The 24,907-nt window shown below is 40.7% G+C and overlaps 1 protein-coding gene across 1 annotated transcript in view; it reads left to right on the top strand.

The window, feature by feature from the left end:
• The window catches only part of WWOX (WW domain containing oxidoreductase), a 531,298-nt gene that overhangs the window by 410,859 nt on the left and 95,532 nt on the right, over positions 1-24,907 (top strand). The gene's annotated exons all lie outside the window — the stretch shown is intronic.

Here is a 24,907-nt window from a genome sequence, read left to right as displayed (position 1 = left end):
ACTTTAGGTGGTGCAATGGATTTGTAGCAAAACACAGCATGTAACTTGAGTGTACTCTCTGAAGCCAGGTATTTGGTGCCAAGCAAAATTTGTACGTGTAGCTTCTGTTTTAAGCAATTATATGGTGTGTAATACACAGTAGAGAAATTAAGTAGAAGTACATTTTGCCCTAAGGGATTACTGTAGCTGTTGGATTTATTTTAAACAAGTTTTGCCCCTCATACAGTAAGGTTCCTGTAATAAATCACTTATGTAATAATCTACAGTATATTATCTAAAATTAAAAAAAAAAGAAAAGAAACGTCAACGGAAAACAAATGGTAAAAGTAAAGGTGTGCTATAGCAAGGAAGCACGCTTACGTGTTTGGAGGAAAGTGGTTAAACAGTAGTTGAGGAGTCTAACAAATAGAAGCCGTTCCGGAGCTGGACTCAACAGAACGACTTCACTGCAGTGAACTGCTTATGTAATAAACTGCGTGGATGTCACTGGAGAGTAACCAAACCCATCCATCTGAAGCGTTTCTCAGCTTCCTTAAATTAATGGTGATCTTCTCTCTGAAGGGAAGAATTGTAAAAATACATCAAGAATGTCCATGCAGAGTTTGTTACGAAGTGAAACCAGTGCGGTCATTGCAGATAAGCCATTTTTGAGCGTGGAGGAAGGGATAGTGTTCTGATACTTCAGCTTTCTGAAGTTAGTTATCAGTCTTCAGCCAAGTTATTCTAGCTCCTATTTACTAGTGAAATAAGAAGTGTACAGTGAATAAGGGTCTTACCTAATTGCCGTATAAATTGGCCAAATGGTTTTCAAGACCATTTATTTTTAAGAAGTCTTGTTTTGACTGCCATAGCTAAGATATAGTTTTGTATTCCTTTATATGATATAACAAAATGACAGCTACAACCAACCAAGCTGCATCGCTGTGCAATATGTCAGCTCCTTTCAACAGACCTGATTTCCAGAATAACCTTTTCCCCCAGACATTTGTTTTCCTTTGATTCCAGCGATGAGACCCAAAGGGATTTCATTCAGAAAGCTTGTGACTTCCAGCTTTGTGAAGCCATAAAAAAGGGAGGAGGAGTGGCAAATCTCAGAAACAACTAAATTGAAATGCAAATTCCAATTTGTCATTTGCAAACTCTTTTAAGAACTGGTAGCAGATTTTTGAAGAAGAATTAAATAGTTTGGAGAACATGGGGATTTTCAGTAGTGCCTTTAATACATCAAATAATTTGCTACTCTTTCATGAAAGTCGACTACTTCTGCTTTACATCATTTCATTTCTGTTTATACCCAATATGCAGGGAGATAATTTACCACTGAACCTCTTGCAGGGCACCAGCCTTGGTTACAGATAGGTTCTTCCTTGTCCCCTCTCTCTGTGTGGCCATTTATTTATCATGTGAAATTTAGCAAGTCTCTTAACCTCCTCTTTCACTCTTATTTCCCTACTTAAAAAAACAAACCAAGAACCTAGTTTTTACTATTTGTTAATATTTGCTAATATTTGTACACTAGCATTTATAAAACACTTTCATATCTGTCCTGGCAAAATCCCCCTGGTGCGGGATCAGCTGTTACAGTTTTTGTAATAGTGGGTGCTTCCTGTACGAAATAAAAATGGTCATATAACATGGGATCAGCCTTAAAATTATAGTCTCCTGTTTGTTCCTGTGCTCACTGAACAGCTGGGAGTTCAGTCCTTTCCATAACTAGTTGTTTTCCTGGGGAGAGTCCCTCTACACCACCTCCTCCTCCTGTCATCTCAGGTGGCCTTCCTTTTGTTCCCTTCTTTAAGGCTGAAAAAAAAATTGCAATAAAAAAAGGGAGAAAGTGATCTCCACAGATCTCGATAGACGTGTTTCAATAGATTTGAAGACGCCTTTTCAATGGTATGTTTTAGAGATACGTTTTTTTCTCAGGGCTTATTGCATTTAAGTTTGCCACAGAGACAAGACATTTATTTATTAATAATTTGTGTGGTCTAAACATAGACAAACAGATCGCTTATTTCTTTATACATTTATTGTGGCTCAAGTTGCTGTTTTTAGGGTTTTAGAGAAGTGCTAGTGCTAAGTTACGTAATTTTAGTTGTTGTAGTCCCCACTTGTTCTCAGAGTTTTGGTTTGAGCCATTCTTTTTTCTAATAGGTGGTTTGGATGTGGTCATTATTTCCTTTAGCCACTTCTGTTTCTCCTTTGCTCTTAGCTGAAAAATTCATATTTATGCTATGACGTACAAGTGACTCTGGATGATGAGCACAGGAGAGGCTCTGATTGAGGCTCGGAGGCTTTTAAGCACTGTGGTTACTAGGCAGATTCGCAGAGCAATATTGTATTTAGTGATCACAAAACAAAATACTTGCATCACTTGGAATTAAATGTGTTATATATACTACAAATTTTGCATGTAAAATCTTTCTAATGTAGAATTTCACCTTTGTGTTCTCCTGTTTCTATGAAGTACGGTATGTGTGATATCATCTGCTCCTATTTTTGCTCTGTTACAGCAGACACTGATGACTGGGCAGTAAAATAATATCTTAAAGACATACTGTCTCTTTCAAAAGGTGTTTTTCAAAGATCATAAAAATGTAAATAAAAACAAACGTCTGAGAGGTGCTAAAACTTTCTCCGTTCATACAGCTCTTTTTTCCCCTCTGATCTGTTTCATAATCTATGCCTTCCTACACCAAAGCCTTTTTTTTCCGAGGGTGTGATCTGTATCCCAGACCATGCTGCATCGCAAGCCAAGCAGCGTATTCCCTAACCTTCATTTCGTATTTACTCACATATTCATGCAGAATGTGAAGATCATTTTCAGATTCTTATTTTTTCTTATTAAATGCATAAAACCTGTTACGCCCGTGCAATTAAATAATGACATGGAAAAGGAAAACTTGAGAGCATCCGTGCAGGCTTGCGTGCTGTGTGATGAACACGCGTGCTAAATACAGCGCTGCAAGTGGATCACACACATTGGACCAGTCATCCATGGCAGTGACATTTAATAAGGAAAGAGTGATTGTCACGAATAAACTCAGCGTGGATGTTAAATAAATGTCTCCATCCCTCACACCCATTACCTCTACCATGGCTGTTTCACTTCTATTAACTTTGCTTTTCAAGCTTACATTAGAGGGTTCCTGTAGAAGTATTGGAGACTATTACACTGTTAAATACTTCACAGAAAACGCTGTCTCTCTTTTAAAATGGTGCTATCTGCTATAAGTGGGCATAGAAATAAAATAAAGCCTTAAGAATTGACACATCTGGGAACTCTACTCGGCAGAGCCTTTGTTGGTATTATTTCCTTAGTTTGATCATTAATACTTAAGTGTTCTTAAACCTCCAGGGAGGTCTGTAGTCCCAGAAATTAGATTGTTTTACACTGCTTGGTTTTATTCACTGTCAATGAAATTAGTGGTCATGCAAGGCGACAGTCTAACAGGTCTGAGCATTAACAGTCTTGCTTTTTCTCCCAAATCAAGAGTTTAAGCAGGCGTGAGTGCAGGCTTCTGCCTTGGGGCTCAGACAACCCACACCCTGAGCTGAGGAGGGTCTCTCCTGGCTGTGGGAAGTCCGTAACTTCTGTGCTCAAATAGCACTGGTGTTTATGGTGATGAGTTTTGCAGTCCATGAAGAATTACTTGGAGACCACCCATGCTGTAGACTTCCAGGTAGCTATTAGGAATGGGTTTCATTAGTACTGTGTTGACCAATAACCAAGGTTTTCTTTCCCACCAGTGACTCTGCTGAAGCAGTACAGTCCCTTTGATTTAACTCTTCTGGTGCGTTTGGCAATAAAGGGAACAATTGGTAAAGAAACTTCTTTATGAGCCAGAGCTCTTAAAAGGTGTGTGGGCACTAATTTCAAGAAGAGGAAATGTTTAAACGCTGCCTTGAAATGGGTCACCTTTGCACCAGAACTAATTTCTGGCTGAAGTGTCATCAGAAGCACCATGAATGACAGCATTCTTATTTTGTCTATGAGAAGTCCCTTTCTAATATCCAAACATCATTGTTCAACTTGTGAGCGTTGAATATCAAGCTGTATTATGGAACAGGCAACAAAACAATGGGTAGGTCCTGCTTTATTTGAGTCAGGGAGAGTGGTTATGGAATGTCATTGCCTTCCCCATGGAAGCTATTTCTGCGTCCTTCCCCCACTCACCCTCTACTCTCTAAAACGCAATCCCAGGTGAGAAATTCAGATCTTCTATGAGCATGGCAAGGACATTATGGAGACCAGGCAGCATATTTGCATATTCTCATAACCATAAACATGTATTTTTTTCCATTTGTGCCGTGATGTTCTCCATTCATATTCTAAGTGGCAAAAGCTTTTAGCTGTGATTGGGCCCAGTCCTCAGTGGACAAGAACCAAGTGTATCACGTGGCATTTATTAATCTAAAAAAGTTGTCTTTCAAAACATATCTGAAAACATATGGGAGTTATGCGAAGCAAAGCAATTGCAAGTTCATTTGTTATTTCAACAAGCTCATTTCTTATGATTTCAGTTGTATAATAGATGTGGAACTGTTTGCAGGTTGTTTGTCGTCATATATTTTTCATTTGGTTCCTTGGGTTAAAGAAACGGAAGACTGAAACGTATCATCCCCTCAGAGGAACGGATGATGTTACACAATCTGTACGGTCTTTTCCTGCCCTTCTCATTCTTTTGTCAGACGGCATGTGATATGCTTTTCAGGCAGTAATTGAGAGGCTGCCAGTTCCGCGGTGGTCACTGGGGATGAAGCGATCATCTGATGTGCCGCTCTTGGCATTTGGGGTTCCTGGCTGGCAAAGGTGTAGGTCTCTATCTGGGAAAGCGTTTGTGGGGTTAGTGAATCACTGGGCTATGTCAAGCATGAAAGATTTTCAGCAGCTTTCTCAGTAATCCTTTACTAGCAATTGCCCTACGATGGCCCGTTATGTTAGTTACTCCTGCAGCGGATTTATGAAGTATTACTTGTACACAAGAAGATATTTGTTCTACAATAGTTCAATATACGCATTTCTCCAAAGCATATTATCGGTGCTCCCTAAGGAGGGAAAATACATCACATATTTGTGCTTGTCATTTCTAGTTTTATTTTGTCTTGTACTTTTATTTTATATGTTCTAACTCCAACCTTTTCCATGTTGAATAGTACGAGTAATTTTGTAAGCTGAGGACTAAGCTGTGGTTCATATGGGTTACTGTTCTTCATACAACAAAATGTTCCTACCTGATGAGATCCTTTTCCTACTTTTGCGATTGTCATGAGGGAAAAAAAAGAAATAAACATGAATTTTAAACATTTAGAGAGAAGATTGAACTGGTATCTGTGTAAAGGATGGTGATGCTATTACGTACCTTTGGAGATCTGTGGGTATCAGGTCCCAGAAGTTCTGCAAAGGAGGAAGTATTTGACCTTCATATGATGCATATATCTAGTGAAGATCTGGCTGTGGTGAAGCTATATTTTCATGTAAATTTTATCTATATGACTAAAAAGAAACTGTACGAAGATATGTGGTACATTTGTTTTAACCTTAAAATCCCTTTTTTCATTGCTGCCATTAACTTTAATTTAAAATAATGCAGGTCAATACGATGGATTGAATGGCTTATTAGTTAGAGTCTTTGCACCAGGAAAGAACTCAGGAGGTCAGGATTATTAAATGGATAGAGAATGAAACTCACCTGGGACTGGTTCTGAAATGGGAGCTGAGTGGCTTACGTATTGGTAGAAAATGTGTGCAGGTGGAGAGATGAAAGCTTTCTTCGTTGGGCACTCCACGGCCGTTCCACCCGCGCTGGTGGGGACGTTTGGGCAGACCCAGGGAGCAGCGTGGGGTACAGGCACAGACACATCCCTGGCCCATGAGGCTCCCTGTGTCCCTTAGGGGTGGTAACACTTGCTGCTCCAGCTTCTGTAATACTTGCAGAATAACCACACACCAGCCCTGTGGGTTGAAGTGGAAGTATACATATTTTTATTTCTTCCCTGAACAAATTCTAGTGAGTTGGATTTTGTGTAGGAGGGATGCAATTATCACCTCATCTGTGAATCCGGTCAGGGTTATTTTTTCTTTCCCGGTTGTGTCTCTCAGAAAAATGAGAATAGGATAAAATGGTAAATTAACAGTTTATAGCCTGGTTTGTAGTGGTCAGGTTTTTGGTAAATGTTTTGGGTTTGGGGGTTTTCTATGCACAGGAGAGTGTTACACGCATCAATCTTGTCTGACATGGTTTGCTGCAGGCAGTAAAGTTGAGCTGACAATTCAGCGGCTTTTGTTAGGAATACCTGGTCAAATCTATTTATTGAGTGCCCTATGATGGCTTCTTTTTCAGAAGACTAAACATGAAAAAGCAAAAAAGTAGCTTGATATATCATATTCTTGCCAGCCCACTTGACACAGCACTGAGTCGACTTTGCTGGGAGACATCCCATGTTTCATTATCTTGTAGTCTTCAGAGTCATGTTTGAGGCAGTTCAGATGTTTCATTGCCTTTTTATTTATTTTTAAAGGGTGTCAAAAATCCCTTATTTTTCACATATTTCTTTTCCCTTTTAAAAGACTGTCAGAAATACCATATTTCCCATACACGTTCTAAACCTGTGGCCCAGGGTGGCCTGCCATATCTCTGTGCCTTATCTGTCAGCTGTGCTGGAGCTGACATGATGTATTTCAGAAACGTGGATGATTTAAGACGTGAACAACCATCCATTAAAAGGGGAACTCTGCTACCGGGGTTAGCATTTTAAGTCGGGCTTTGAATCCGACCAAAAGCAAACCGAAGCTTGAAAATAGGTGAAGGAAACTCTGGGAGCTAAATGCCCAAATAGCAGGTGTCACGAAGCAGCAAACAAGCTCACAACCCAGTTCTAGAAAAGTTGTCCAGGGAGTCCTGTTTCACTACTTTGTGGATGAATGTATAAAACGTAGGGAACAGCAGCTGTGCAAAGAAAAATAACAACCTGATAATCAGGCTCCTGTTGGCATTAAATAGTTGTGAGAGTCCAGTGCTTGGGTATCGTAACTACGGTGTAACGTGAAATATCCCCCCGTGGCAACATAAAATTCCTCCCATCTTTTGGAAGGGCATAAGGGAGAGCTCTCCTGATCTTCTGACAATATCCAGTACCATTATTATCTTTTTTAATCCTAATCCAGACACAGCTATATACTCTTCTGTTACCTAGACATCTGTGCCTACGTGGTTAAATTAGTTCTTAAGAGTTTGGTTGCCATTTATATATAATATTTATATAGAGAGCTGAAACTTTATGACAACAAAACATGCAGTTACGGGACTGACATTCTTACACTGCCATTATTGACCAATATATCATCTCTTCTGTCTTGGGAGAGTGCAAGCTTCCTAGTGATGCTCACAACAGAAGTACTCTGAAAGGATGCATTTTAAAATTCCCTCGTTGCTGATACTTTAATTTTTGTTTTCCTATGCCACAATATAGCATTCATAAAACTTACACTGTGAATAATCTGAATATTTTTGGAAATTAATGGCTGTCACTACCTTTGAGCTGGGATGGGCCTATGTCTTCTCTTATCTTTTTATCCTGAAATTTACTCTTCAGTGCAAGATGTGCATTACAACGACATAAAAATGGCAGAGAAGAGTGGAGGAGTAAGAATGCTTTTGGACTGAAGTCTCTCACTTGATCAGTTCCAGGACTCTGACAAAAACTATGGGCTGGGCTAACGAGTGAGTAATCATAACAGGAGAAAAATCATGGCTCTGGACTTTATAGAATTGGAAGGGCCCTGAGATATCTTGCTAGAGTTATGTCATGTGAATATCATCTCTATTCCACTTCACTTGCCCCACTCTGTCAGGCTCTTGAGTTACCAAGCAATGAAACCTCATAAGAGAGGCTTGGAATCACTTCTTTCAAAGGATACAAAACTAATCTTTAAATCTACCAGGATTATTTTTTATATTTTAGCTGTTAAATTCATGTCACAGTGGAACTGAGGAAGAAAAAGCAAGATGATTATCAGGATTGCTTGATATTAACTTGCACTACTTCAAACCTGCTGTGAGCAGAAATGCTTAGATGTAAAAGCAAACAAATCCCTGCCAAGAGGGAAGATGTTCCAAATCCGCAGGGTGGGGTTAGTATCAAGAAAAAGTACCGGTTTGGAGAGGGGGAAACTGTGTGTAGGCTGTGTTGTAATGAATGGCTATTTTTCTGCAAGTCACTTTGTACAAAATGAATGTATTTTCTTTCCAGAAGTTGATGCAAAAAAAATAATAAAAAAAAAGAGATTATTTTCTTCTCCAGTGGAAGATCAATATTTTTATCAAGTCAGTATGTTCTGGAAAATACCAGAACCTGATAGTCAAAGATACCAAGCACCTCTTGTCTTTAAAATTTTTAAATTAATTAGAAGTATTCAGGGCTATTGAAAACAGTTTTCTTGTTCTTTCAGTAAGCAATATGAAATATTGCCGTGCCTGTCTCAAGAGAGCTCACGTAGTGTATGTATATATACATACAGGTCTTGTATAGATACATCCGTAAACACTCATCAGGAATGTTGAAATGCCTGGAACCAAGGAGGGAAGATTTCTTCCCCTGACAGCTGGGCTAACTCAATTGCAGGTCTTAGGACTTTTGTGTCAGGAGGCTTCCTCCTCCTTAACTAAAAACTGTGCTTAAAATTGGAGAAGATCCAACCCAAGAATATTAGAAGAGAAGAAATGAATGATAAAAGAGAAGGGAAAACCTCAGCCCTATAAGTGAGTGCCATTTAGTTGGCAGAGAAGACTCTATTAACTTTGAGAAGTTGGAGGAGTGACATTTTTAACCTTTTAATAACAGGAAACAAAAGCGTGGGTCTTCGTATCGTCCATTTAATTCAGAAGATCTTGGAAACTGTATTCTAAAATATACTATTTAACACTGAAAGGAAAAGATAAAAATTGGTGCGAAAAAGGTAATAAAGAATGCTGCTTAAAAATGTATTGTGTTATACTTCCATATAAATGTTATACTGGAAAATCTTTGAGAGAGGTAGCCTGCCCTTTAAACTTTTAGGCATTTATGGCCTTAATTATGCTTTTCACCAAGATTTTGCATATTTAATATTTCCTTTTAGAGCTTTCAAGAGTCTCAATTATTAATTCCACTGAGGATTTATAGGTCCTCTGAATATCCCTTAAGTATAAAGATTGTAGACTCATCAAATACTGTTTTCTTCCTTTAAATTTTTACGATTTCTATATCAAATAGGCAACTGCGGTTTTAGAGTTGAAAGTGGAATATTTATCGCTTTGGGTCCTCTCTGCCTTTCCTAACAGAAGCAATTCCTCATAATCTGCACTGAACTCCGCATCTTCAGATGTGGTTACTGAATGCAGAGAAATGATCTTTAATTCACAAGAACAGGTAGTTATTTTTCATATTGCAGGGCCAAAACAATAGCATCTCACCTAAAGATGCTATTTATAAAGCGGACTGCCTGAAATGGAGAACAGTGTTAACCAGAAGCCTATGAATAAGTTATGGAGCCTAATTTTCCGTTATTACAGTCATTGTTTAAAAATGCATGTCTACCCAGGACTTTGTAATGATTTTGGATTACTTAAAAAAACTTTTACAGTTCCTTTTTCCCCTCAGTTATTTCATTACTTCTTCATTAACTCTGCTGTCCTCCAGTGTTGTCAGGCTTCTGAAAACCTATTGGACAAAAAAAAAAATAAAAAATATTTTTTTTTAAATTGCCCCTGAGACTATCAATGCTTTAGATATTTTTATGCTTCTTTCTTCAAATGCTTTCACCATGTTATGCTTTGGCATCCGTAGCAAAACCCATTAGCTGTGACAGGTTAAGATGCCTCTGCAGACTTCACCACAAAGGAACTGAGTCAGTGCCAACCATTATTCCTTACAACACGCTGCACCATCTCTCAGAAGGCGGCCAAATCTATAACTCTGCTCTTAACTTTTGGGTCCTGTGGGGGTAGCTACTCTGAAGAACGTTCTCAGTTGCTCAGTAGAGTATTTTTCAGTCCTGGCTATACCATGATTTTGTTCATTAAACCATAGGCAACAAGGACATTCTTCAGCCACTCTGCAGATCTTTCCTCTGCGGCGCGTATGTAATTGTTATAGGTTTAGAGAGTCCTTGTAGATGAAAGACACAATATACTAATTAAATTAAATTTTACTGATTATGGAACCTCCACAAGCAATATGAGCCAACCCATACTTTCTGCATATCTTTGTACGACTGACCGAGTAACTAACTAGTCCTCTCCAGCGTTTCTCGGTGGGCGCAAAACTTACTTGACCTCTTGCGTAACACGTGGTGGGATTCATAATCCGGATCAGAAGATGCTTCATGAGGATTATCTCTGAACCATGTCCATTACCGTCACTGAGAGTGAACCTCACAGATCCTCATGATGGAGATGTCATGAAAAGATGTGCATTATACATTGATGCAATAAATCCCTGGCATCCCCTCCCATTTAGCGGATCACGATCGCATGTTCTTGTGTGAGAGGCTGCGTTTGACAGAACATCTTGATGCGCGCAGAGAGTAGCAGTGATGAATTCATGGCGTGATTGGGGCTGGAAATAAACAGCAACTTCATAATTCCCACACTGATGGCTTCGTTTAAATGAAGTTGTGATTGAAAACACCAGTAAGCAGGCTATATGCAACATTGCTGAGCTTAGGAAAATGAATATATTGGAAACACAGGAGATAGATGTTGGTATTTCTGATACCTTAATTCCGTCCCCCTCTTGCGATACCAGCTTGCTACTTCGTGATTTTTTGCAGGTCAAAGAATTTTGCAGTGCTCTGTTATTTCGGTTCCACATGAAAGATGGAGCTAATCTTCCAATGTAAGGCCAATATTTCCTTATGAACTTGAGGGTGCATAATCTGGTTTCCGTTGAAGAAGCAGCTGCAAACAAAGGCAATAGCACGGCTGGTAAGATGATACCTAGCCTTCTGGTAGGGCTTCTTCCCTGTAAATCTCAAATAACTTGAAAAAGGTGCATGAATATTATTATTATCGCTTTAAAGAGGAGTCAGATGAGGCATAGGAAAACTAAGTGATTGCAGGTGAAACAGAGACAGAGCTGGAAATAGAATAGGTTCAGTCCTCCTGAATCCCCGTTCGTTCCCTTACCCATTGGACCATCATTTTTTCTCAGGCTTCTTGTTTTGAATGTCTCCTACCAAAGGGGTTTTTAAAAATTTCCTTACAGTGAATATTCACTTTGAGAATAAGTGGATTGCAGAAACTTGGTTCGCACTTCTGTGGCTTCTTCTTGTAGCGCCGAGTGTCTGTCTGCAGACGCCTTTACAGGTTGCTGCTGTTGTTGCAGAGCGCCAAGCGCTTTTGGTTGGAAATTCAGCGCGGCTACATCCTGCTCTGGGTGACTGTGCCCATGGAAATGCCAGCTGCTGCTGAAAAGATGCGATCTCAATCAACTCCAGAAAGCATGAAACGTGCCACTTTTTTCTACTGTGCTCCGTTCCCTGAATAACAAGGAAAGCTAATTAACATGAGATGGCAAATGAATTGCAGGATCTGCCAGTTCAGCGATGCCGAGTCCTCTTTAGCATTCTCTTTGCTTCCATCCACCACAATAAATTCAGATTAGGTATTGAAATATCCAGTTGAAAAATATCCTTACTTTTAGTGTCGTATAACTTATATTCTGACACATCATATAAGATTCTGATGCAGGGCACCCCACAAACCACTGCAGAAATATAAAGAGAAAAGGAATTAGGTTGTGATATCACTTGTCCATTCTGAAATTTTGACAAACGTGTAAGAGATGGGCTTTCCTCTTTTGGGAAGGTAATTTTTAATTATCCATCCTACTAATATAATTAACTGCCTTCACGACTCTAATTCTAACACCCTCACGTTGCTAAAAATCCAGTTACTTTTAATTCCATTTTTCAAGTCTGACAGTACTCTGTTACCTGCCATAAAGGGATTATTTAGCAGCTTTAAAATTATATTGCTGGTATTAAGTTCCTGGATGTAGGCCCTGGAGTTTTAAGATGGACAAGCCAACCTGAAATTCATTAACATTTTAAGAATTACTAAGTTTAAATCAAAGTTTAAATTGATACTTTGTTTTTTTAAAAGAAGACCTTTTTTTGGTATTTTTGTAGATACAGCTCCTAGCCAAGCCTGATAAATATCTATAAAGAAAGGGGAAGCTGTGCTAAAAGGAGGAGGAATGAAAAATTGTTTCCACAGACATTTGTAAAGCCGAGACTCTCAGGAGACTGATATTTTGACTCTCCAAATGAGTATCACGAACAGTCGTTATACAGAAATGAAATCTACTCGCTCTTTCTGAAGCGTTATTCAGCCCAAGAGGTATTCTTGCGGGTCTTGAACCACTGCTTATACACCGCAGCATTATTTCAACAAGACTTTTATTCTTAGAATTTGCCGTGTAAAATTGTGGCTCAGCCAGCGTGGGCTCCCAGTGATCTCTTCTCATTTTCATGCTAAAATGAAATTATTGCTCCTCTTTACTTCAGTGGATAATAGCATAGCCAGCCCCTCTAAGAGACTGATGTGGATTACCTTTTTCCCCATACAGTGATCAACGGAGTAGCCAAAGTCCATGACAGTTATTCCCATTTGTATCCACTGAGGACACAGAGATTGAGCACTGCACCTACAAGAATTTTTATTACAGCTGGGGGGGGGGGAAAAAAAGCATCGATGTTCTGGTTGAATTTCTAGGCTAGCAAAGATAAAACAGCTTCCATTAAAAATGTTCAAATTGAAGAAAAATTATACAGGAATCCCTGAGGAAAAAAAAAAAAAGCAATGCAGGAAGGACATTTCTTTACCTTTACATCTGAGAGAAAAGCTGCACTTCAGAAGTGGTTCAGGGGGACTTGGTTGCCTGGAATCTGTGAAATCCTATTGCTTGAGCATTGCTTCTGAGGGGTGGCTTCCTCTCAAGATGTTCTTCAGGCCTTACCCCAGGCAAACCATGCTGTTTCTCTGCTTTTTTTCTGGGGGGTCCTGCGTCCAGGCCCAGGTTGGTGGGGCAGTTTTCAGTGGAGCCTCACAAGCAGTTGGGCCAGCGCAATGGTGGCAGGAGGGTGCCACAGAGAAGGTCCGAGTGACCTTGAGACTAACTCCAACCACCAAAGAAAACGGATCACGAGGGTGGCTACTCAGGAGGGTTTGACACCGCGTGGCCCAGATGAAGGGGAGATACAGGTTATGGCCTTGTCGGAGAAGGATGTGGAGCGGGGAAGGCTTTGTGACAGACCACAGGGTATCGACTAGGGGGCAGGTAGGGCAGCTCACTTGGCTAGTTGGGACTGAACTTGCACATCAGCATGGACATCTCCTGTGACTTTAGGTGCTCTCACTCTGACCTGGCCTAGGAAAACATGGGCTCTAGCAAGTCAGCTTAATTATCCATATCTATGTTTACAGATATAAAATAGATATAAGAAACCTAGCATGCATCCTGGGAATTATCAGGGGATCAATTAATTATTTTTAATAAAACGTGAGGAGACTTTTAGATTAGAAACCTTTTTTTTCATCCTAGTGTTTTTCATTTAAAGTTAATGTTTAAAATGTGTTAAATAATTAAAAAAAAAAAAAGGAAAAGAAAGGATATGCCTAAGCATATTCTGCTGACAGTGCACTGAGTCAGTAGATATTTCACGGCCGGTACTATGGCTTGAATGCAGATGATTCATGCAGACTTCAGTCACACTTGGTCCATGAGTCCTTAAAAATATCGAGTCCATTTTGGCTCAGTGGTGCTATCTAAAAGTTTACAAGGTGCGAAGTGTTTCTCACAATGTATGAATGGAGAATTACGCTTGGAAGATAAAAGTGGCTACTTGAAGCCTGGCCGCCTCTCGGAAGAAACGCTCTGCAAGTGAACGGAGTAGCGGGAGCGTGGTGAGAGCGGCCGCCTTTGGGGCAAGCGGAGGGCAGGGAGCATCACCAGCCATTCGCATATTCCAATGACGGCAGGGTTGAATCCGCGGCCTGATAGGTAATGGCCAAAATGTCACGTTTTGAACAGCACTTGGCTGCAGCAGTTCGTCACTTTGGGCTGGTTGCTAGCGGAGTATCCGCTCTGATTCTGTCGGCTTACTGCGTCTCATGCTTTATTTGTTCATGGTTTTCCCCTTCGGTTTGAAGCGGGGACTGAAGCGAGAAGCCTGCCCTCCTCTGCTGCTGAGGGGAAGCTTCAGTGTCTGTCACAGCAGCTGCGCTCAGCAGAGGCTTCCCCCGTTCAGGGGACATCAGCAGGGCTCTCACAGGGGCTGTCCTCCTCCCTGGCCTTTGCTCTGGTGCAGCAGAGGCAGATACGTAGTTTTGGTTTCCACCTAGACTGGGCTCGCAGAGAAAAATCAGGGAGGAAATCAAGTTGGACCATTTTCATAGAGCGCCATCTGTGTTCAATGCTTCGTTAAAGCTGGGAGCTTGCTGTGTCCATCTCTCCGTAAGGTGCTAGAGATGGTTTTCAATTAAGGCAGGTGAAGAAGTCTCAGAGCTGTCTTGTTTCGGCATCTTTCATTCTCTTTATTATATTCTTTCCTTTTTGCTCAGTATTCATCTTCTCTTTGTGCTCTCTTTTTAAGAAAGCATCTCATTGCTTCAACGAAGGGAATTTGCAATGTTTAACAAAACATTTCCCTAAGAGGCACGATAGGCAATGCTGGGGTATTTTTATTCCAAGATTTCACGGATTCTGATATGCTAGACTTGTCAGTACAAAATCACTCCAGGACATGACACTACATATCCATGCATGAAATTAGTTGCATTTAAATAAAAAAAAGATGTATTTTGAACACAGTGTAGTAAAAGTGTGTAAGAAAAATTGGAATATATTGTGATCTATTTCCAGGTTTTCCATTTAAACGTGAAGGATGTGACTGGCCGGCTGGCCGTAAACCACTGTGAGTTAGAGAAAAAGAGTTATTTGGCTACACTTAATCCATGCCCTGGAAACAATCAAGAATTGTTCCCCACAGTATATTTTGTAGTATTTTTGTCTTGTGATTGAGGGTAAGCTGCAGTCATGAGATAACTGGGTGCAAGTTCAATTCACATGCTAACTCTTATTCCCAGAAGAGTACTGTGGAGACGTTATATTAAAGCTCTCTCCTCTGTCCATACCTCCGAGCATTTTTACCAGGCTCTGGAGAGACGTACGTGCAGCTGCCTTCTGCTGGAGTGAAGCTCTGTCTCTGAGGCTCGTATAGTGAAGTCCAAAGAAAGATGAATCCAAGAAATTTCTTCCTCTACTTTCCTTTGTTCTCTAAAAATGAATAATGCTTTATACTCAACAAAACTTCCTTCCAAATTCTCACAGTACCTTGCAAGTCCCACTGCCACAGGCAGGTACGCATCATTCGAGTACACTAATCACTCATGAAGTCATTAAATGTACCTTAGTTATTTTCTATTTTTAACTATTCTTTAAAGCAATTAGTTACAAATGTGCAAAATAGGATTTCTAATTAATGAACCTTCAGTGTTTTCTAAAGTTAAAAATAAATGCTTCAATCAAAACTAGAATTCCTATGAAAGAAACAACAAATATAAGTATCTATTTTAGTCCTGAAATGGCTGTCTCTCAGACGGCACGTGATGGCTATCTTGTTTACATGATTTTAGAAGATAGCTTTGGCCGCAAGCCAGAGGGCAACTTTTTTTCACATAGTTTTGTCCGTGTTTAGCGTGGTTTCCTTTTTATTGGCGGCATGATAAGTTATCTGTCTTCATTATTCTTTAAAAGCATGCCTCACCCATCAGGACAAAATGCAAACTCATTGGAGCCCGTGTAGTCAGGTGACAAAATCACTTTTTGCAGTGCAGGTAAAAACTTTCTTCCACATCTGACCTTTTACCCTTGAGCATGGAAGTTTATTGTCTCTATTTCCTAGCAGTAGTAACTAGCAGGGCCTTCTTTCCGCCAATCTATCCCTATCATTTTGCAAAGAAACAGAGCGTGCTGGTGTTGTGATTGATTTACACATTATTTATCTTGTTCTGCCCAGTTTAAATTGGTCAGCCTGATCCTATTCACATGATAAAAATCATAATGTCTCAAATTACTTACTCAATAAACTGTGGGTTTGTCTATTATTAGTGATCATTAGTGTTATAATACAGCATGGAAATTTAGAGCAAATTAACTACACATGCAAGCTGCTGGGCTCATCTGCAGTTAATCATAAGCATACTGTTCAAGTGGGCAGAGGATTTTGCAAGAAAATTTCCAGGAAGAATTTGTGGGAGGAGAGCTAAATATCCTTGGGTTGTTATTTTTTTTTCCCCGTGCTGTAATCTTTTGTCTCCCAAACGAATGTTTATCTGAGACGTACTCAATGACTGAAAGTACAAACGAGAATTATAGCTCAAATGGAAACAGCTTTTCATGCTGCCAATTCCAAGACCCCAAATTTTTATGACCATAAATAATGAATGGAAGTTCCATGTTGATCCAACCCCCACAGCCTCCCCTGCAGATCTGACAAGGTTCCTGGTTCAATCGTTCCCCTTTAATAAAGGCTATCGTAGCCCTGCAACAGAACGATGTGGTGGGATGTACAGCCTTGCATGTTATCAGATGATGACACACACACTGCGCGCCGTGAGTTATCGCTTCCAGTCACTATTATTTCCTATGAAAATAATAGCTTCCAGTCACCGTGGGTTGCTCCGAGATTGCATTCATACTGATGTAGATTAAAAGTGAAGGGATTTCCTGATAATTACTGGTCTGTCTGGCACAAAAAGGCACAGATGGAGGGAGGTTTAATGTAAAAAAAAAAAAAAATCATTAGAAAACAGTCCTAGCTTTCTGCTCACCCCTCATCCTTGAATTCCATTGCAAGCTTCAGCTGGGATTTGGTGGCTGGGGCTGGCCGGTCATCCTGGAGGCCCTTAAAAGAAAATACGGCAAAGACGCAACATAAATATGCATGAACTGTAACAGTTCACGCACCTTAGAGTGCTTCCCTCAGGTTCAGGTCTGTGAGCGTGGCCTGGGAACAGCTGCTCCATGGCTCCTGGGACCCTTCCATAGCTGGTGGCCATGGTCGGGGCCTCAGCAGGGCCATGGTGCTGGCAGGTCTGTCCTTGCACGGCAGGACTCTGAAGGCCGTGATTGCCACTCGGCCAGTTTCTAAAGAGAAAGAGACTTGCTTGTTTTATTGTTGCTTTGCATGTTGCTAGTGAGATGAATGAATCTGAGACGGGGCGGGGGGGAAACACCCTGAGCCTGCCAGAATTGCTGTGCAGGCATGGCAGGAGCTAACGCGCTTGCTCTTTTTAGTGAAATCTGCTAGGTATCTACCATAGCAATGGAAACGGCCCCTCCAGAAAACATTAAGAATATTTCACATGCGGTGCTGTCAGGAGCTGTTTTATGAGCTTCTGCTTAAACCTCCAGGCTGCAAAATCTACATGTGTGAGCGCTCAATCCGAGATGCGAGGATTTCCGAAGTATTTTTTTCCTTCGCACGCTTTCAATGCATCGGGGTTAGGCACTTGGCTGCGCAGTAGGACTGTCCTGAAGCAGGTTTGCACGCAGCCGCAATGCTGCGCTAAATGGCAGCTGGTCACACACCTACCAGCTCACTTTGCCTCCTCGTGTTGGCAGAGGTCAGACTCAAACTCCTACTTTTGAAGGCACCAGGAGACATTTTAACTGCTCTGCCACCCCCACCCCAAGAGAGGACAACAGGCACATTGTTATAACTTGGTAAAATATCATGTTCTATTACATATTTTTGGTTAAAAATATGGTTTCAAACCTTTTTCTATGACACTGTGCAAGACAGATTCTCCCATCCATCCGTGCTAGAAATGAGTACCTTAGGCATACTTCTTACTCGAAGTCCCGGCAGCTTGATTTCCCCTTCTCCCTCCCATAACTGGCCACCTAAAGAAACTCCTGTCTGTTCTGGGGGAGAGACCATGCCCTCACCGGGCACCACTGGCAGCAGCTCACCTGTGCGTGGTCCCTTCTGCTGCCGGGGAGCCACTTATGAAATATTTCGCTCTCGGTGGAGTAGGGAGCGTACTGATGGCAGAACACCAAGTCAGTTAGCTTTATCTCGGAGCTTCACACGCACAACCGCTAACTTCAGGCTTCGCCCACGGATGGCATTTCTTTTCCTGCAAACATCCCACTGCGTTGGGTTATCCAGCTCTTGGCTGGGCAGGGGGCTGCAGCGGGGAGGCGAGGGGGGCTATTTGGCCCCTTTTCTGTATTTAATTTCCTTTGGTTAAGCTGAGGGAAGCATTCAGCTGTGCTGCTTGCTCTGTAACGCAGATGGAAGTCCTCAGTTCGAAGCCCCACCGCCAGCCCCCACGCACATGCTGGCGCACCTGGATAACAGCTCTACCTGTTTACAAATTACCCCAATTTTCTGCTTGATTCAGCAGTAACTGCTTACCCTCCCCCGTGATGTAATTAGGCCTTCAGAGTTCACGTGTGCCTATTATGATCTCTCTTGTGTTTTGTCTTTTTTTTCTGTAGCCGTAATCATATATATATATGTATTAAAATTTCTTATCAATTGTTCAGCTAAATTATGCACAGAGGGCCACGCTAGCCCACCATTAACATAAAGTATGCTAAACAACGTGTTTTCTTTCTGATAATTATGCTCTAAAGCACCAACTGCTTATTCTAGTGAATTTACCTTCCTTCTAGTTTTTCTTATTTCTTCAAACTTTTAGCCGTCTTCATGGCAGGGCAAGTGCTCCTTCTGCTGTCTGTGAACTAGCCTAATTATCTTTTCTGTTATCATCAGAACTTCCAGCTGCCTAATAGCCGGCCACTTGGTGTTGAAATGAACTCTAATAGTCCGTCCAAGATGATTGTTTTCCGATCACGTAAAGACCCGTCCAGCAGTCGGAACAAAATATTGCTTCCTAACCCCATCAAGGAGTTAATTGCATGATGCGTGTAACAGAGCTGTGAAGTGTTTCGAAGGAGCCCGTCTTCCCATTTTGCTGGAGTACCCTTAGCATCTGTGCTAGCCTGGCTGTAGCTCAGAACTTTTGTTTTGCCCGCCGTCCCTGAGTGGGATCTCGGTTATGGCCAACAGTCAGCAAATATTTCACAAAATTGAGGTGTACGAGCAAAACTCTCCCAGCCCAGAACCCCTTTCTTCTTTGGCTCTTGAAAAGAGCGCACCTAAAGAGCTGGGTGAGGGTCAGGCTGTTTGAAAGCCTGAAATAACAAGAATAAAGTCCAAGGAACGTTTCTAACAGACATTTTGTAAACAGTTTAATTTTGAAAATGTTGACTTTTGTCTTCAGGTTTCACTGGACATTTCAGATGTGAATATCCAATTTAGGTTTTTCTAAAGGTAATACGTTTAACTTCCTACGGGCCTTGTGCAATGAAAAAGTATGCTTTAAATACAGTGCAGTCTGCTTTTGAAGTGTTACATAGCTTACATGGCTAAAAATAGGCAAAGCAATTCTTTGGAAAACTGTTCATAGCGATGGGTTTCATTTTACCTTAGATAAGGGTGAGTAACAACCTTAAGAAACTAGAACAACCTGTTTCTTTGCCCACAAGATCAAAACAGACATTATCTTCAGGATACTAACGTTGTTGGTTTTTTTCCAGTGGCGAATGAGCTAATGGAAATATTATTATTCTTTAATAGTTTTTTCTACCCAGAAGAAGAATATCGGACCATAGAGAGTATTAGTGATATTTAAGGGTGCTCATTACCTCCTAGAAACCGCCCTACAGCACCATCTCAGCAAAAACTTGGGATAGGAGAGTCTTTTTTGTGGTCCTCATTGTACTCCTCTGAAATGTCTTTTTATTCAGAAAAGAGCGATTTTCAAAGAAGGGGGGCGTAGCTGTTTACAGTACACAGCTTCGGACTTTTAATGAACATTCACATGATTTGAGATGAGGAGAAAAGAGTGTGTGGCACACTGGAAATTACACGCACTTTCAGAAGAAAGAAATCTAGATCAGAAAGAAGCATCAAAAAAAGCAACCAAACCAATCTTTTGATTTTCATAAAGAATTATCTCAGGCTATTTCACCAGTATCAGTGTTAAGATTTATAATGAGGCTCTCTTGGACTTTTCGCTTTCGTGCAGTTGACTGCAACATTTTTAGCTTTTTATAAATTTAGGTCAAGATTGAATTTTCACTAGTTAGAAAGAAAAGCAGAGCTGTTCTAGCATAGTGGCAGGGGGCTGACTCGTACTACAAACACAAGAAAATAATCTGAGTGTCAATTTTGAATATGTAAAGTTGTGTCAGCGTGTGAATGAAGGTCCAATTCATTTTTATGAAACTTTAGACTAATTAGTTTTATAATTTGCACAGTAAGGTAATGTAAATGTGTTGCTGCTGCTTGACTTGTTGCCTAATCCTTTGAGTGGATATTTAATCTTTTTTTATATATTAGAATTAAAGCAACTTGGAAGATATGAATAATTAATCTAATTATATGCCGATCACTTTAATTTCTTTAATGTTTTAGAATAAAAAAAAAAGGACAACTTTACAAATTGGTTTAGGTTGGAAAACCCTTTTAGAGGATTTTGTATTTCATCAGTAAGTGCAATTTAGAGGATACAAGCTCTGGAAGTGCAACATTAAGTTTACCTTTATGCAAATGGCACAGTTAATCCGGGAGCTCTGGTGACCAGATTCTCAAGGTGTGCTTCCTGAATTCGTAGCTTGAATTTAAGCAGTGAGATTTGCCAGTTAAGGAAAACGAGCAACCAAAGAGCTTTAAAATACTGAAGCCCAGCAAAAGGAAATGCTGTAAAGTAGCAGTAATCTGCTTATCTACTATGTGGACCAAAGGACAACAAAAATGGGAGGAATGCATCTTGCGTTGTCTGCACGTAACAAGGACTGTGTCTTGCGGGGTGGAGGACAGAAAATCAATGTATCTACAATGATGCTTAGGTGTAACTCTAATTACATACAGTACGAACATGAAGTTATAGATAAATTGAGAGCTATCTAGTTTGCATACATCTGAGCATGTCATGCATATGGAGCGCTGACTGCTTAACTTGTGGAAAATGTAAACCCTGTAAAGATCATCACACAAGTGTAGGAGTTTGTATCTGTCCTATTATGGTCGGCTATTTTTGGTGACATCCACAAACACTTAAAATTCCTTGGTGTTTTGAAAAATTTCCTTTTTTTTTCCCCCTTTAATGTGTGCATCATCCTCTGTTTGTGGAATTAGCAGCTTTGAGCTAACTCCTTGGCTCTTTCCCTGCAGCCTGCTATTCCCTGTTGTATGACTTTGTCTTCTGGGTTTTTTTGTTGGTTTGCTAAGGGAAATGAAAGTACTGATCATTACAGCAGAATTAAAAATAGCTTCTAACAGCTTAACCCAAGATACAAAAATAGGCTCTCTTCCGGCTTATCCTGTCAAATACAGTGGGAACCCTAGTAAGGTAACATCTGTGAAAACCTCATTCTGGGTTTGTATCTCTTTTTTTCAGAATCTTTCCCTTGTGTCTGCATAACGTAATAATTGAAATCAGATTGTTGATTTTTTTCATTTCAGATAGTTTGCCATTGAGCTTTCAGGAAAGGTCATTGGTCTTAAGGACTTATTTTCCCATATGATGCTTCACTACTTTATGATGTGTTTATATGTCATTGCTTAGGAAAAAGGACATAGTAACTATAGGACATTTATAGACAAATAGATACTAATATAAATGTTGATCTTCCTGTGCACGAGATTTCCATACGTCTTACCTAGTTTGGTGTCCTAGTGACTAGGAATTTGTCATTCACAAGGACAAACGCAGACTTTCTGTCCCGTGCTATTTAAGTTAAGGCATCATGCTTGACTAGCGGAGAAGTGCAAAATGTATTGTGGAGGCCAACCCAGCTGGACAGACTGTGAAAGAAAATAAATACCCACTTCTCAAACAGGAATACCACCTTCTCACCCCACTTCTCTGGTAATGGCTGTGACATCAGGCATAAAGTGAAGAGGCAGACACTCGTCTAAGTTTAGAGGCCTGGGAACGCACATCTCCTTGAAGCGGTACAAATACTTTGGTTCTTCTCTCACTTCCCTCATGGGTTCAGGATGTCTCTTTATAGCATAGACCCTTATGGTAGCAATGAGACCTGATCCTAAGAGATGTTTTCTGAAAGGCCACTGCAGAACCTGGACAGATGCAGAACAACTCTTCGTACCGAGGCTGGGAGGCAGGAGAGAAGCAGGTCTCGAAGGACGTGCCAGAGCATAGGCCCGTGACGACACGGAAGTTTTCTGCACAAATATTGATTCTGAAACTTCTTATAGAAACTCTGAGTATTTCTATGGTTTGGTCCATGAGGGGACTGAACTTAACAAATATTTACCCAAAGCGTTAGAAACACTGCTGGAAGTTCCAGCACTTCCTCTCTCCCACAGGTCTTTATTTTTTCTAGAGTTTGACAATTTTGCTTTTGCAGTTTATCTCTGTTAGTACAGCATATACCACAGGCTTTGCAGAGGACTCTAAGACATGACTGCTGTTTATTTTGAACTGTGAGATACACAGACGTAGACAAAAATGAATTCTCTGCTTATTTATTTATTTTCTGAACACTCAAGCATTTTTTAAATGTTATAGCTAAGGTCTGCTGGGCCAGGATCCTTCTGTAACTCGCTGCTTCCCATCTGAACCGGGGAGTCTTCCCACTTTAACTGGCCATTAGTGAAATCCGCTGATGCCATGGCTGAAGTTGGTCTATAACTCTTCCTATCTATGTCTGTCCGGCATTACCTTTCCCTCTTCCAACACCGGGCCTCATTGTTTTGTGCCTGGGAATTTCCCACTCTCCAAATGACGTTCCCTGCGGAGAAAAATAGTTCCTTGCTTCATCATCGCAGTCATTCAGTCGAAGTGCGTTAGTTCAGGTTAACACTATCTATTGTCTCTGGTCTGGTAAGTCAATGCTAAAGGCCTTATCAGCCAAAGCAGATATGCAAAACAGAGGTGTAGCATTCTGTAAATAACAGCTTCAACATATCAACAAATTCTCTGCATCATTTTTTGAAAGGACTATATTGTAATTCCCATGAAAGCTTAAGAAAAAGGTAATCTGTATGACTGATGTGGCTCCTCATTCAATTCTATGGACTTCTAAAGGAGTACGTGTAGGACTGTGTTACAGTCTGCTCCTTTTAAATTCTATAGGATTTTTCTATGAAGAAAGCGTGTGTCGTAGGTCCCCCTATAGCAGGTTAATGTTTGTGTATTGTCACCGTGACTGAACCCAGCATGGGAGCTGAAGTGGAGTAGAAATCAATGAAATAGCATTAGGATGCAATTGTCACAAATTATCAGAGAAGAAAGAAGACAACTGTAATTCACTAGAAGTAACGCTTTACCAACTGCTCTCACTAAGCATTAGTTTAGTGTGTTTTCAATTTCAAGGCACTTTCTCTGGAAAATACTTGGTCCATAATGACCATTATTATCACCATCCTAAAATTTGTGGAATTTAACCTAAACAAATTCCTCAAAGCTTGCACTTAGTTCTGATAGCAACACTCCATCCTATTTATCCTCGGCTTCAGTGGCACTTGTGCTGTGAGGATCGTGCTTCATATTGTGAATATTGTATCATTCCCAGAGAAAGCCGCTACGAGCTGCCGTACGAACTCCCTGGGTTTAGGCAGTCAGTGTTTGCGTGTGTCCTATTTTGCTCACGGTGCCCGGCAGGACAAGGTCACTGCAGAATTTCTGTGGGGGCCAATCCTGTTCTGTTTTATTGGCAGTCGTCACACCCCAGGTTTTGTTACATCCCTGCAAGAACCGTAACTGAGTGGTCAGAGTACCACTGGCCACCCAGCAGTCCTTTTCACTCCCAGCATCTTAGATTTTACCCTTTCTTTGTCGTGTTCACTATCAGGCAAATTATCTCTGGAATACAAACTTAATCCTAAACCCAGTTAAATATTACCTATCTGAAAAATGCATTTTCCCGCCCATGCATATGAGATATATATCTATTAGTAGGCTACGGTGCTAATTGTCTCGCCGATGCAATGTACTGTTTGCATCATGTCATTCATCAATTATTTTTTTCAGGGGGTAGGATCACTCAAGGGGCTGGTTATGTCTTTCATTTCCTGGTTATCCAGTCATCTCCTGCTCACGCCAGCAGGAATTGAAAGCTATTATGAATATTGAGAACAGGATTTATGTGAAACAAGGATGGGATGTCAGTCAATCGCCTAATAGCAAATCGTTCATATCCCAGTAACCACCTCACAACTATCACTTTGTCCTGGGGCTCAATAGGGGATCAAAGGCTAAATCATCACCAAAGCACAATTAATCTCCATGCCAGGTCAGGATGGAAACCCATGAGGAAGTGCCCATGTGCAAGGGAATGTCTGAATTAAGATGAAAGTTTCCTTTGAGCTCGGCTCTGAACAGGACACTTGAGTCAGTAGGTCTGCCAAGCTGCACCGAGAGTGAATTTATTTATTAAAAAAAAAAAAAAAAAAGAATTTTTAAAGTAATAAACAGATTGTTTCATATCTGATTACAGGCTCTCCCCGCCCAGGAATGAGATGAGGCCTACCGTATCAGGAAGGCAGGGGTGAAGTCTGGTTCAGCGATCAAGTTACAGAGAGACTGAGACTGAAGACTGTAAAGCTGGGGGTCAAGCAGTAAAGTTTGGGTTGTTTACACTGTAGAAAAGGGTAAGAATCACTTACCCAGGCCAGGGGAAAAAAGAGATTTGAGATTTGAAGAACTGGGGTGAGAGGTAGGACTAAAGAAACCATGGAGCTACCCAGATTGGTAACTGCTCTGGCGTGATAAAGGAGCATATGTGGAAATGTCATCACCTCCCAGCTCCCTTTCTAGGCTGA

This window comes from Larus michahellis, chromosome 4 (assembly GCF_964199755.1).
Source record: "Larus michahellis chromosome 4, bLarMic1.1, whole genome shotgun sequence".
Classification (NCBI taxonomy): Eukaryota; Metazoa; Chordata; class Aves; order Charadriiformes; family Laridae; genus Larus; species Larus michahellis.
Note: the sequence above shows the minus strand (reverse complement) of the source record. Positions and strands in the feature narration are given on the sequence as shown.